The sequence below is a fragment of the Sinocyclocheilus rhinocerous genome, unplaced genomic scaffold, assembly GCF_001515625.1.
Source record: "Sinocyclocheilus rhinocerous isolate Xijiao unplaced genomic scaffold, SAMN03320098_v1.1 scaffold488, whole genome shotgun sequence".
In the NCBI taxonomy this organism is placed as follows: domain Eukaryota; kingdom Metazoa; phylum Chordata; class Actinopteri; order Cypriniformes; family Cyprinidae; genus Sinocyclocheilus; species Sinocyclocheilus rhinocerous.
This window is the reverse complement of record NW_015664075.1, coordinates 75,996-90,781: the sequence shown is the minus strand read 5'-3', so window position 1 is coordinate 90,781 and position 14,786 is coordinate 75,996. Positions and strand designations below refer to the sequence as shown.

Here is a 14,786-nt window from a genome sequence, read left to right as displayed (position 1 = left end):
AAGTAAAATTTTCAGTCATCTAATAAAAAGTGAGCCATCCTACTTTTAAAAATCACTTTAAACAATGTTAACAATGTTATTGAATAGAATATATTAAAATCGTTATTGCACGACATAGGCCTATTCTTATAGGCTAGGCTACACAGACAAAACACTCGGAGATGCGTTTATGCATTTTTTTTCTATTTTACGCTTCAGTAGTAAATCAAGACATCGCAAGTTCTTTTGTAAAATAAAATAATAGACCGTTTTTATAAATATGAACGTTGCCGTGGATTTTAGTGTACGCACACTCTAAGATCAAATCTTAGATTTTATAAATGAGGCCCCTGGTCTTCAGAGTTTTTGAGTGCATATTTCCACTGTCCAGCACTGGGACGCTCAGGTTTATCCTGCAGTAAAGGGGTCTGATCTGATTTAGGGAAATTGTGTAGAGATATGACAAAGTAATTGGTGGAAGAAATATTGAGTTACTTTAGCAAAGTACTTTCAGTAACTACTAATAGTGCTAAAAGACCATAAAAAGTAAACGACCATGTTTTTGTAGTGTTGCTGTCCTGTGAGGGATTTTGTACGGAAATACTTAAGGAATGTATTTCGTTACACTCCACCACTTTGCTATTTTGCAAATGAAACTAACAAAGTTTATTGCTATAATATTAACAAAAAGTTGCTAACTAGAGCTGCATATGATATCGAAGGCTGCTTCCAAAGGACTCGGACCGGTCTAGCCTATGGAGGACTGTTCTTGTTGCCTAGCAACTGTGACAGCTACCGTTGACGAGCGGCAGTAACGTTTTTTAGTGGACTTTTTATATTCAGCTGCATAAAACTAAACAGGGTTGAAAACCTGTTTAAATATGTTCACCATGGTCCATTTATGTACATAATGAATAATAGAATAAACTACATAAAATCGCATTTTGGTAATATAAGTCAACATTTAACCCCTTTATATTTTGTACTTTTTCCATATAATTACAATATTCAAGCAAGTCGAAACCCAATACTTATTTAAAGTGTAATTCGGTAATTAAAAGTAAAAAACTAACAGTTCAGGCTCCATTTATTTTCATTTTCATTAACAAATAACATCCATGGCAGCTCTCTTCTTGCACCGTTGCTACGCGACAGGGGCGGCAATCGGGAACACCTGGTGGTGCAATTAGGAAATCCTGCGAAGACTAGACTGCGGAGCATCCTTCGAAGGCTGCAGCCTTTGAATTGGGACGTAGGTAAGGACTTTAGTGGGCACTAGGCTGGACTCATTAACTGAAACAGGCTCTGGAGCAGACTCGAGTACTGGAACAGGCTCTAAAGCGGACACCAGGACTGGAAAGAATTCTGGAGCGGACCCATGGACAGGGGCAGGCTCTGTAACAGATTCATGAACTGGAGCAAGCTCCTGGCTTAGCTCTGTGACGAAAGCGGTATCCTGGCGGAAGCTCTGGAGCAAGAGCCATCATTGTGTTGCATTCAGGCACTTAAGTCAATACAGAGTTACAATCGGGTGTTGGGGCCATCTCAGGGCTGCGTTCGGGGACTAAATTCATTTCTGGGCCAAACTTGGAAACAGAAACCCTCTCTGGGTTAAGCTCGGGATCAGAAGCCCTCTATGGGCTGAATTCGGGATCAGAAGCCCTCTCTGGGCTGAATTCGGGATCAGAAGCCCTCTCTGGGCTATACTCGGGAACAGTAGCCCTCTCTGGGCTAGACTCGAGATCAGGAGCCATCACTCGACCCTGGTCAGGGGCTAGAGCTATCTCTCGACCCTGTTCAGGGGCCGAAGCGGACACTGGACTGAGATCAGGGACCGAAACAGACACAGAAGCGGACTCAGGGGCTGGAGCAGACAATGTAAAGGACTCAGGGGCTGGAGCGAAAGAGGATAGCTTCTTTTTCCTCAGCCTCCTCCTCTGGGCTGAGGTTTTTACCGTCTCAAGTTTGGTCTTATCATTGCAGAGAGGCTGGCTCCAGGACGATGGTACCATCTGACCTCATACTCGGTCCTGGTTCCTGCATCGCGGTGTGCTGACCTCCTCGGTCTGTGGTGGGAACGTGCGACACCTTCACTGGACTGAAGACTGAAGTAGGGTAGGGGAAATCTGGTAGGATTCCCTCAGATCACGTCTTTGATAATTCACACTGTGTGATTGTCACTCGCGTGAACGAGCACCGATTTGCCTCCGATTTTGGGCATTTGTCGGCGATTTTGCAAAACCGGTCGGCGAGTGAAAAATCGGGCTAAAATCGTGCAGTGTGAACTCGGCATAAGTAATGATAATTAGTCTCAGGTGTGGGTGACCGCAAATGGAGTGCAGGAGAGTAGCAGGAGGGATGATGGGAAGTGTAGTGTCGAGATGACTGAACTGGTAACTGTGACAATTAACTTGAATTACCTTGAACTTTTTAACACAAATTATTAACAATCTGTAACTTAAAAATACAAATGAATTTCATGGTTAACAATTTAATGCATGTTTAACAATTAAATGCATGACGATAAAAACAGCAGAAGACAGGAGAACACAAAACCCTGGAAAGAGTCGGAGCTACATAACTTGAATAATGAATGATTTATTGACTGTGATCATTTGAATTGAACAGTAATTTTGAAAGTAATAATAAAATAATGATGATGCAACAGTACATTAAAAACTAAATCAATACAAACAGAGGTTAAGAAAAGCACAGAAACACATGGTCACTCAGCAGGACTCTCACACACACACTGATCTTACTGTCTGTATGAGGATTTATTACACACATTTATTCTGACATGTTATTTCACTGACATGTTACTTCAGCTGCAGTATTAATGTCATTATATAATAGCTCAAAGCATTATGGGTAGAATCTCTCGTCAGTCTATTCTGATTCATCAACACAGTTTCACTGATGATCCATAATCAACATAAAACCCAGGATAGAGCGGCTGAGTGAATGTGGTCTGGACTGTGTGGATGAGGCTCATTGTGTCAGAGACGCTGTAGAAGGACAGAGTTCATGCTCTGTGATCCACAAACAGTCCTATTCTACTGCTGATGGACTTTACAGGGAGAACAGTCTCTATGTTACTGTGTATGAATGAGTAACTGGAGGGAGAGCAGAACAAACTCCAGGACTGGTCATTAGATCCAAACCCACACCCATCACCCCATCCCTTCCTGTTGATGCTCTTATACGACACTGATATAAACACGCCTCCACTCCACTGCAGCTCCCAGTAACAGCATCCAGACACACGCTCTCTACACAACACCTGACGTACACGATCAAATCTGTCTGGATGATCAGGATACGACTGGACTGTTTTAGTGTCAGTAATCACTCTGTTGCTCTCAGACAGTCGGAGGCGTTTATTCACTGTGTTCAGATCCAGAGTGAGCTGATGGGATTCTGATGGAGATAAAACACATCAGAATCAGGAATTATGAATCTGTTTGTTTTTTTCATGTAGCTGAACTCTTTATATTCTGTGTATCATCAGTGTCTCAGTACAGATGACCAGATAAAGATGATGATGGACTTATTTCTGAGAGCAGATGAATCTCCAGGACTTTACCTCTGTCTGAGATCTTCTTGAGCTTCTCTTTGCAGAAATCCTCCAGTTTGTCTCTCAGCTGATGGACAGATTCTCTCAGGTCATCAAAAGAGACGAGAGAACTGAAGGGATCGTCAATTACGTCTGTAGATTCAGACTGGAAACTTTACAGAAAAAAAGAAATCAAAACTCAGCTCCACACTTCACCCAATAACTTGCACCAACATCAGATTTGTGTGGCTCTTTTTGGCTTGCCTGATCTTGACTGATTTTTAGTAATCTTTAGTAACTCTCCTCTCCTCCTCTAGTAACTGAATATTACAGGGACTGCAGATGAAAATTAGCCTGAATGACTAAATCTGGCACATTTACATAGTAGACTTGTTTACTCATGTTAATTAATGTGTATTGTCCCTTTTAAATAAAATAAAAACAAACAAACAAACAAACAAATATAAATAGAAATATATTGGGGCAAATATTTGCTAGTCCCCATAATACCTGTTCCCTATCTCTCGGTCACTACGAGTTATGTCGTGACGACATTAGGGGTCTAACTTGGGAGCCCAATCATCTCTGAGTTTAAGAGAAAATGCCAATGAGAATTGGCTAGTGGATTTTGCATGTTAAGCCACTCCCCGTGCCTACAGGTATATAAGGTGACAACGTGCATCCACTCATTCAAATTTTTGCTTCGGAGCCGAGTAGTTATATGGTGATTATAGCTACAAAGCCTTTCATCTTTGTGTTTATGTGAGAGCTGTCCTGGTTGGCGATACTGCGCAGACAGCTGTGTCCATGTAATCCAGCGATTCCCCTGGGCACTTCAACTAAAAGAGCAGTTTTCCCTAAAAGAGCAAATCATGGACGATTCACATCTTTTTCAAGATGCCGCTTTGTCCGTGTCCTCTTGGTTGTGGTCGTTACCTATCCTCTGTCGACGCCCACTATCGCTGTCTTCAGTGTCTGGGCATTCAGCAAACTGAAGCTGCGTTTGTGGATGGTTCATGTCTCTATTGTGAGCGCATGACCACGTCTCTCCCCCCTCAAGGGGAGTGGAGGAGACCCCTCTGCTCCTACCCATCCCGATTTCTCTGCCACAAGCAGAGGACCACCGTCTAGTACTCTTGGAGATCTGAGAGTGACAGTGAGAACTTCTCCGCCGGGCCCCACCCCACGGACCTCTCTCTCCTCTCACAGCATTTGTCCTGTGCGGCTTCTGAGTAATTTTGCTGGGCTGTCTCATGGCGGTCCCAGGGTTTCATTCGGAGCACCGCCTGAGGATCAGATGTCGATTGCAGCATCAGGGTTTGGGCTATCGGCCTCTGAGGATGAAGATTCGGTGGGGCAGCCCCCCTCGGGTGTTGTCACCACTGCAGAATCTGACCCAGAGTTGACGGCCATGCTTGCCTGGGCAGCCGTGAGCGTTGGGCTGGAGGTGAATACACCGCCCAGCCCTGAGCGCTCGCACCTGTACAATTGGTTTCTTAGTGCAGAGCGCGGCTCACAACCGCATTCTGCTCCGGTTCCTTTCTTCCCAGTAGTGCATGAGGAAGTGACGAAGTCGTGGACGGCCCCTTTTACAGCCATAAGCCGCTCATCTCATCGAAAGTCATGGTGCAGTCCCTCCTGCGCCCACTATAGCTGCTCTGTCCTGTGCTGACGTGTCACCAAGGCGGGGACGTCGAGCTCCTTGCAGGAAGGCGGCGCCCCCCGTGTCACACACGGACACTAAGTCCTATAGGAAGATGATGAAGCAGCCCTAACACGGTCAATCCTGGAGATGTTGGAGACTGCTCTTCAGGAGGTTGCAAGGACAGCACCGCTCCTTCCCTCGGTAGAGGGCCAGGCGGAGAATCTTTTGTTTTCTTTTCTTTCTGTTCCACCGCTGGCTCAACGGCCAGCCATAACCACATTTTTAAAGAAAGAGCAGTTTCCTTTTCCTCCAGGTTGCAAGGCTCGTAGGTTTACAGTGAGCAATGCGCTGCCTCCTCACTCTCACTCACCATACCCCCTGTCGCCAATGGCCAAGAGACTGCGGGATGGGGCCGCCATACCTCCCTGCTGTCCCTTTGGTGCCACTCGTACGGAGTTTGGGAGCATGGCTTGCGCTGCCACACCCGCACCACTGGTTCATTCAGACAGTTCGACTCGGCTACGTGATTCAGTTCGCCAGGCAACCCCCCCAGGTTCAGCGGTGTTCTCGAGACTTCAGTGGCAGTCCAAGACGCCTCTGTCCTGCGTGAGGAGATTGCTGTCCTATTGGCGAAGGACACAATCGAGCCTGTCCCTCCAGCCGAGATGAGGAAGGGGTTTTACAGCCCTTACTTCATCGTGCCCAAGGAAAGTGGTGGCCTTCGACTAATCCTGGATCTGCAAGTCTTGAATCGGGCCCTTCACAAGCTTACGTTCAAGATGTTGACACAGAAACGCATCATCAAATACGTTCAAGCCCAGGATTGGTTTGTAGCGATCGACCTGAAGGACACGTGCTTTCATGTCTCGATTCTTCCTCAACACAGACCATTCTTACAGTTTGCATTCGAGGGGTCGGGCATGGCAGTACAAGGTCCTCCCCTTCGGGCTCTCCCTGTCCCCCCTGTGTCTTCACGAAAGTAGCGGAGGGCGCCCTTACCCACTATGGGAAGTGGGCATTAGGATCTCGATGGCTGGCTCATCATGGCCTGGTCACGAGAAGAGTTGTGCGATTACAGGGACCTGATGCCCTGGCACCTCAGCCAGCTGCAAGCTCTCCCCCGTGCAGAGAATCTATTTTCGCTGTATGGAGTTAGTCTCGGTGATTATGACGACACGTCTCACCGACGAGCGTGCCCAGTCAGTGCTGAACTGCAGTTCCTTCAGAGGCAGGACAGTGGTACCACTGAAACACTTTCAGAGGCTACTGGGGCATATGTCATCCGAGGGCACAGTCATGCCGCTTGAATTGCTTCATAGGAGACCACTTCAGCACTGGTTACACTCCTGGATCCCGAGATGGGCATGGCGCCGCGGTACACATCACGTGACCATCACATCGATGTGTCACCGCTCATTCAGCCCTTGGTCAGACCTTGCATTTCTACAGGCCGGGGTGCCCTTAGTAAAAGTGTCTCGCCATGTTGTCATCACGACAGGTGCCTCCAAGACGGGCTGGGGCGCTACTTGCAATGGGCAGGCAGCCTCTGGGTCCTGGACAGGGCCTTGACTGCTTTGGCATATCAACTGTCTGGAGTTGCTGGCAGTGCATCTAGCCTTGTGACAGTTCCGTTGTGGCATTTTCCATAGACCTCTAATGTCGTTACGACAGATAGGGAACGTCTCGGTTACGTAGGTAACCCTCGTTCCCTGTTAGAGGGAATGGAGACGTTATGTCCCCATGCCACAACCTTGAACCATTCGCTGATGCCGGGGGATGTTATCGGCTCCTCAGCATAAAACCTGAATGAGTGGATGCACACTGTCACCTTATATACCCGTTGGCACGGGGGTGGCTTAGCAAGCAAAATCCACTAGCCAATTCTCATTGGCGTTATCGCTTAAATTCAGAGATGATTGGGCTTTCAAGTTAGACCCCTAATAGTCAAGGCATAACATCTCCGTTCCATCCATCAGGGAACGAGGGTTACGTACGTAACCGAGACAATCTCAACAGTAGCCTAGATTAGAATTAAATAAGTACATTATTTTACAGGATATGCACTTTTTAAATATTTCTAGTGAATGCTAATACTAATAATACTAATATTATTAAATTGGGAAAAAAAGCAAAAACATTGTTACAATAGACAATATAATTGGTAAATAGTAAAAACATGACATAATTTGACTGATTACAAAGTGAATTATAAGTATTTCTATGCTGGTGAGACCACATTTTGCACAAAGGTATTTACAGGTAATTGTCCTCTCACTGTCACTGACACTAATGGTTATTAATAATCATGGTTATTGCTGGATTTTCACTGCAAAACAACACAAATGCAGCAAATGTCACCACAATTTTTGAGAAAAGCAAATTCAGTCATTTTAGGTCACAAAAATCTGAAAAAAAATCCCTGAAATCCTGATGAGACTGATTGCTAATATACAGCCTCACTTCGTGTTTGGGGTCTTCGTGATCAAATTCATCAATATGATACAGAAACATAAAAATCAATGTTATCAAGTTTGAGGATCACCTGATCCAATCTTGATGAATGTTACTCAGAATTGGTACTGTAGAGTTAAATGATTTCACCATGAAGTAATGAATCAGAAGGAAAAATGAGGTAAAAAGCTGAAATGTTAGTGAAGTTTTGAACTGTTGGTGGCGCTAGTGGTGTTTGACAGCTAAATATATCTTCCAGAAGCAAGGGCTGCTTGTCTACCTGCACCTTGCACTTTTTTTGCACTATGGAGTTTATATAATACATTTTTTTTGCTAGACTTTTTTAGTCTGCATTGAATTCAACTTTTTTGTTTATTTAGAATCATCATGTGAAGAGATGAATCCAGGAAAAGTGGAGCTGATAACTCACGGCTGTAGGTTCAAACTCCAGAAAGGATGGCTGATCATTTACCACTATCGTACATGAATTATCATGAAGCATAAAGACTGTTTCACACCACGTATGTAAATATTATAAAAATGAAACTGACACAGACGGCTGTGTAATTCAGCTGTGGCTCTAAACAGAAAATAGATGAACTAAGTGAAGATATAAATGACTGAAATCATCTGGATTCTGACAGATTTACTGAACAGAAAGTCGTCTGTCACTGCATTTAACTAGTATTTTGACAGATAGAAGTATATATTTTGTCAAAGAACGGGTGAATACTTCACTCCATTATTCTATGTTGCTTAACCAAAGGCTATTTTAAGAAAGATTGCCAGTGGCTTCAGTCACTTTGTGTGGCTTACGTGAATGAAACTCCTTCAATGTTTTACACTGAACAATACTTTTGTTGGGGACTATATGTAGATTTTACCTTGATAAAATGTTTACTTTTTAAGAGAAGTCCAAGTAGGGAATGTCGCGACGGGTAGAACTCATTTACCGCTCTACCAGCAAATGTGCCTCCAGTCTTCTCCACACACACCGCAACCAGAAGATGGCCCAAAATAGGGAGGGAGTAGTGGCTTTTTACCATCTGGCAAAGTCACTCCTCCTGAGTTTGGCTTGACCAATGCAAAAGGTCTAGTTTTGAGCTGTAAAAGTTTCTTTGTTTGGAAGTCGACTCATTTGCATGATCAGAGTGGACAGAAAGTTTTGTCTCCTTTTATACACTGATTAATATAATAAGCATACAATGCATGTTCTGAGGAGGTGGTATACATTAATGGATAAGAGACTAAATAAGGATTATTTTGATATCAAGCACGGTACCAATAGGGTTACATTATCTAATAATTCAATCATGAGGCATGCATAAAACAGTATACAATACAAAAGACAATATACAAAACAGTAACAATACACACAATGACCCAGGAAAATGCATGTTTATTTATAGAAAGGTTTGTCCAGCCGTAACAGGCTTTATGTGCACCACAGTGAACAGTAAGTGACCAGCAATTCACGCTCTTTTTTCCCACTCAGTAAAGCGCATTCTACAAATTATCATTATATTCTACTGTAGTAGCGAGATAAGAAACGTATGCCATGTCACCTATTTGACATATAGTTTAAACGCTAACCACGATATCAGCAGAAGCATCAAAATCCCTTTTCTTCTGCAATATGTATAAACGAGCAAAACCAATCCACAAGAAACTGTGCAATATAAACTACAAGTGACTGTCGTAAAAACTGTGAATGCTCGTCACTGCCATTATATGATTGGCTGAGGTGCCTTACGTGATCCAAGTTGGCCATTACGCTTTTTTAAATAATATGAATTTAGACATACTACTCTTTTGGTATACTATATAGTAGGGAAGTATTTGATTTCGGACGCAGCACTTGACTAGTTGATTCAGGTGCATTTAATTAGAGATCAAACTAAACTCTGTGGGCAAGTGACTCTCCTGGACGAGGAATACAAGAATACAAGTTACAGAGAAGCAGAACAACAGCCTTAAAACCTGCAGTAATGCTGCATCCTAATTACTACACTTGTACTGCAGGACTGAACACTGTTTCCAGATTTACAGTTCCTTCAGGATCACACTGATGCATCTGTTTTCTAAAAGGAGTGGGGCTTCAATCTTCAGCAGACTGTCATGTCACGTGACCAGCCACCATTCACTGATCGTCACTCAGCACACACACACACACACACACACACAGACACAGACACACACACAGACACACACACACACACATGTCTGGTCAGCTATTCTTGTGGGGACTCTCCAGAGACGTAATGGTTTTTATACTGTACAGACCGTATATTCTATTGCCCTACACCAACCCTACCCCTAAACCTACCCCTCACAGGAAACTTTCTGCATCTTTAGATTTTCAAAAAACTTCATTGTGTGATTTATAAGCTTTTGTACCCGTGGGGACCACAATTTAGGCTGATGAACAGATTCTCTCAGAGCATCAGAAGAGAAGAGAGAACTGAAGAGATCATCATTTACGTCTGTAGATTCAGGAGGAGCTGAGAGAGACTGGAAACTCTACAGAAAACAGAAATCAAACTCATCAGCTCCACACTTCATATATAAATATAATATAAATAGGAATATATTGGGGCAAATATTTGCTAGTCCCCATAATACCTGATCGAACCAGGAGCCTAGATTAGATTTAAATAAGTACATTATTTTACAGGATATGCACTTTTTAAATATTTCTAGTGAATGCTATTACTAATAATACTAATATTATTAAATTGTGGAAAAAGCAAAAACAATGTTACAATAGACAATATAATTGGTAAATAGTAAAAGCATGAAATAATTTGAGTGATTACGTAGTGAATCACGTAGTATTTCTATGCTGGTGAGACCACTGATAGAAACACAGTTTCAGTCATTTTGCACAAAAGTATTTACAGGTAATTGTACTCTTACTGTCACTGACACTAACTACATAAATACATCAGGATTATTGCTGGATTTTCACTGCAAAACAACAAATGCTGCAAATAACAATTTTTGAGAAAAGCAAATTCTGTCATTTTAGTTCACAAAAATCTGAAAATTGGTACTATAGAGTTCAGTGACTTCATGACGTAATAAATCAGAAGGAGAAATGAGGTAAAAAGCTGAAATGTTGGTGAAGTTTTGAACTGTTGGTGGCGCTAGTGGTGTTTGACAGCTAAATATATCTTCCAGAAGAAAGAGCTGCTTGTCTACCTGCACCTTGCACTTTTTTTGCACTATGGAGTTTTTATAATATACTTTTTTTGCTCGACTTTTTTAGTCTGCATTAAATTCAGTGTCTTATTTATTTAGAATGCGGCCAGTCGATGAATTACAGTTTTAGTCACTTCCGTGTTGGTTTCACGAGAGAGACCGGAAGGTTGCCGCTTAATTTTGACTGATATAAGTATATATTTTGTCAAAGAATGGGTGAATAGTTCACTTCATTATTTTATGGTGTTTAATCAAAATCTATTTTACGAAAGATTTTGCTGATAAAGGTTTACGGTGCATTTTCATCAAACAGTGAAACTCTTCTTGCAGCTGCTGTTCATTTTTGCTGTCGTGTGACGTGTGAATGCTGTGAGCTGTTCATATGGTGCTGATATAAACATATAAACGTGCTGCAGCTGATACAGTGTTGTGGTTTTTATGTTCATCCATCGTACACAGCACACATATACACTTCTGATCAGTGCGACAGAAAACCTCAAGGAGCTTCTCATGTTTCTGGCAGATCATCTCCTGCAGTCGTCCAGTGGCTTCAGTCACTTTGTGTCGTCTTCCTGAGCGAAACTCCTCATGCCGCTCAAAATGAGTTTGACAGTAAGATTCCAGACACACCAGACAGGACTTGACGGCTTTGTATTTTCTTCCAGTACAGACGTCACACTGCACATCTCCAGCTCCAGCGTAACAGTCAGCAGAGAGTTTGGTCTTCTTCAGTTTCTCCACCACTTCAGCCAGCATGGTGTTTCTAGCTAAAGCAGGTCTTGGACTGAAGGTCTGTCTGCACTGAGGGCAGCTGTAGACTCTCTTCTGATCCTTGTGATCCCAGCAGTCTGTAATACAGCTCTTACAGTAACTGTGTCCACAGGGAATGGCCACTGGATCCTTCAGGAGATCCAGACACACTGCACACATGAACTCCTTCTGATCCACCAAAATTCTGGCTTCTGCCATTTTACTGCAGAAATACAGAGACACAAACACTCAACAGCTCAACTAATGCTTCAGTTTCTCTTTCCCTGAACTGATGAGTTTAAATACTTTACTGGTTCTGGGTTTGAGTGACGTGTGTAAAACAGGTTTGTCTGCGAGTCTGTAAAGCAGGTTACTCATTCCTGCTCCTGTAAAGCCTCATTCCTGCTGAGTTTAGTTTCGACACACCTGGCGGTTATTAAAGTAAACACAAAGACCTTGACTAGTTGATTCAGGTGTGTTTAATTAGAGATCAAACTAAACTCTGTGGGAAAGTGACACTTCTGGACTTTGAATGGGGAATCACCTTTCTTGTAAATGACTTTTAATAAATTAATATATTTATTTGCATTCATGTCTAAATGTTTATTAGCATTCATGTCTAATTTTTAGAACCCTAGGGTTAGGGTTAGGGTTAACCCTAACCCTAACCCCTGGCCCACATGAACAAGTGCAACAATCTCCCCCCTGCGGCGTCAACATCAGCTCTAAGAACGTAACACCACAGCCATCAGCTTCCTGTAGAAAGGTGAGGCAGCCCACTCCTCAGGGTGCCACCAAGTCTTCTAAGAATGTTGTCAATGTTCCTGTGGCTCAGTGGTAGAGCATTGCATTAGCAGCGCAAAAGGCAGTGGGTTTGATTCCCAGGGAACACACATACTGGTAAAAAAATGTATAGCTTGAATGCACTGTAAGTCGCTTTGGATAAAAGCGTCTGCTGAATGCATAAATTATTAATTATAAGAAGACTGCGAAGTATCCCCGATATTCCCAGGGATGGAGGGAACTGCTCTTCCCCAGGGGGTGGTGATTTCGCCACTCCCTTCACCAGAGGAGGGCCAGAGGCTGACATCTTGTACATCTTTAGTTCCCAAAACTTCAACAAGAGAGCGGTTTGTTCAATCTCAGGGTCAGATGCATTGGCGTATGATAATGAGCGGTGCTACGTTTCCTCACTCTTGACCTCGGCAACACAGGCCAAGAAATTGTGGTTGCAGGACATGCTGTTTCCTCACGCACCTTCTGCCAACCCTCTGAGGGATCCTGAGAGCCAGGTAAGAGTTGCACGACACTCACTGCCTCTACTTCAGGACGCTACACTTCCTGAGTTGGGGCCGGCACAAGCTCCCATTCAAGATATTGATGCAGAAACACAATTTTTTTTACAGAAACTCCTATATGTTTGCCCCCAAGATTGGTTTGCAGTGATCCTGAAGGACACATACTTTCACGTCTTGATTTTACCTCGACACAGACTGTTCCTTCGGTTTGCTTTTTTCGTTTTAAACCCTACTGGCCCACCTGGAACAGGTTTTCAGACCTGATGCTCCTCACGACAGCCCCTCCTTGGCGGATTCCCCTGAGGAAAGACCTCCTTTCTCAAGGATGGGCACCATATGTCACCTGCGTCCAGATCTGTGGAACCTCCAGGTGTGGCTCCTGAACGGGACTCTGAGAACTTAAGTGGCCTGTCACAGGCAGTGATGGACACTATCACTCAGGCAAGGGTCCCCTCTACTAGGCAGGCATATGCGCTGAAGTGGAGTCTGTTAGTTGAGTGGTGTTCTTCTTGTCGAAAGGCCCCCAAAGATGCCCGATCAGTGTTGTGCTTTCTTTTCTGCAAAAGAGGTTGAAGTGGAGGCTGTCTCCCTCCACCATGAAAGTGTATGTTGCTGCCATCAGGATGCAGTGGACAGCAGGTCCCTGGAGAAGCACAATTTGATCATCAGGTTCTTGAGAGGCGCTAGGAGGTTAAACCCTCCTAGAGTGCGCCTCGTCCCCTCATCCTTGCTGGGCTACAGAAAACCTTTGAGCCGCTCGAGTCAGTTGAGCTTAAGATTATGTCTTTTAAGACAGCACTCCTGACCGCACTCTTGTCCATTAAGAGGGTGGGGGACCTGCAAGCATCTTTGGCCAATGAAAGATGACTAGAATTTGGGCCAGCCGATTGTTGCGTGATCCTGAGACCCCGGCCTGGATATGTGCCCAAAGTTCCCACCACTCCCTTCCGGGACCAGGCATTGAACTTGCAAGCACTGCCATTGCTGTGTCCTGTCTGCACCTTGTGGATTTATGTGGACCGTACACAGAGCTTCAGAAGCTCAGACCAGCTCTTTGTCTGCTTTGGAGGTAGGGAAAGGGAAAGGCTGTCTCCAAGCAGAGTCTAGCCCACTGGCTAGTGGAGCCATCTTCTTAGCATACCAGACACAAGGTGAGCCGTGCCCCCAGAGAGTGAGAGCACACTCCACTCAGAGTGTTGCCTCCTCCTGGGCCTTGGTACATGGCACCTCTCTGGCAGACATTTGCAGAGCTGCAGGCTAGGCCACACCTAACATCTTTGCAAGATTTTATCTCTAGGTTGAGCCAGTTTCCTGTTGTGTGTTGCGTGCAAACAGGCAATAAGCAGGAGAACTGGCTCGGTGTCTCACTTGCGGTGCCATTCCCTCTATGAGGGGATGCAAGCGCCATTTCTGCTCTTCCAGAGAGTTCCCCAGTCGACAAACCCTGGCTAGAGTTCCTCCAGTACCCTGTGGCAGCCAGACTCAGTAAGGGAGTGTGGGGTAAGATGAGCCATTTTTTTATTTATGTGATCCTCAAGATAAGGCAAAATGAGGCAGAAGAACAATGAAAGCATCTAAAGTAACAGAGAGTTTCTTGAGCTAATTAAAAAAAAACTGAATTAGAATGAAGGAATAAATGTCACTGAAACTAATAAACATTTTGGTCAAAAGATTCTTGGCATGGTAGCTTTTCTGCAATGCCGAACAGACCATTAGGGACTACACATGGAAAGAGATATTTGATTATAACATGGTGAAAAACATCTTCTAATCAGAGAAGGATTTGGTGTACTTCTACACTGTCCCTATCAGATAAACTACAAATATATATATATATATATATATATATACAGGTGCATCTCAATAAATTAGAATGTCGTGGAAAAGTTCATTTATTTCAGTAATT

At 43.8% G+C, this 14,786-nt stretch overlaps 1 pseudogene; it reads right to left on the bottom strand.

The window, feature by feature from the left end:
- Positions 1-2,881: 2,881 nt before the first annotated feature.
- Positions 2,882-11,863, bottom strand: LOC107729612 (E3 ubiquitin-protein ligase TRIM11-like; annotated as a pseudogene).
- Positions 11,864-14,786: the final 2,923 nt, after the last annotated feature.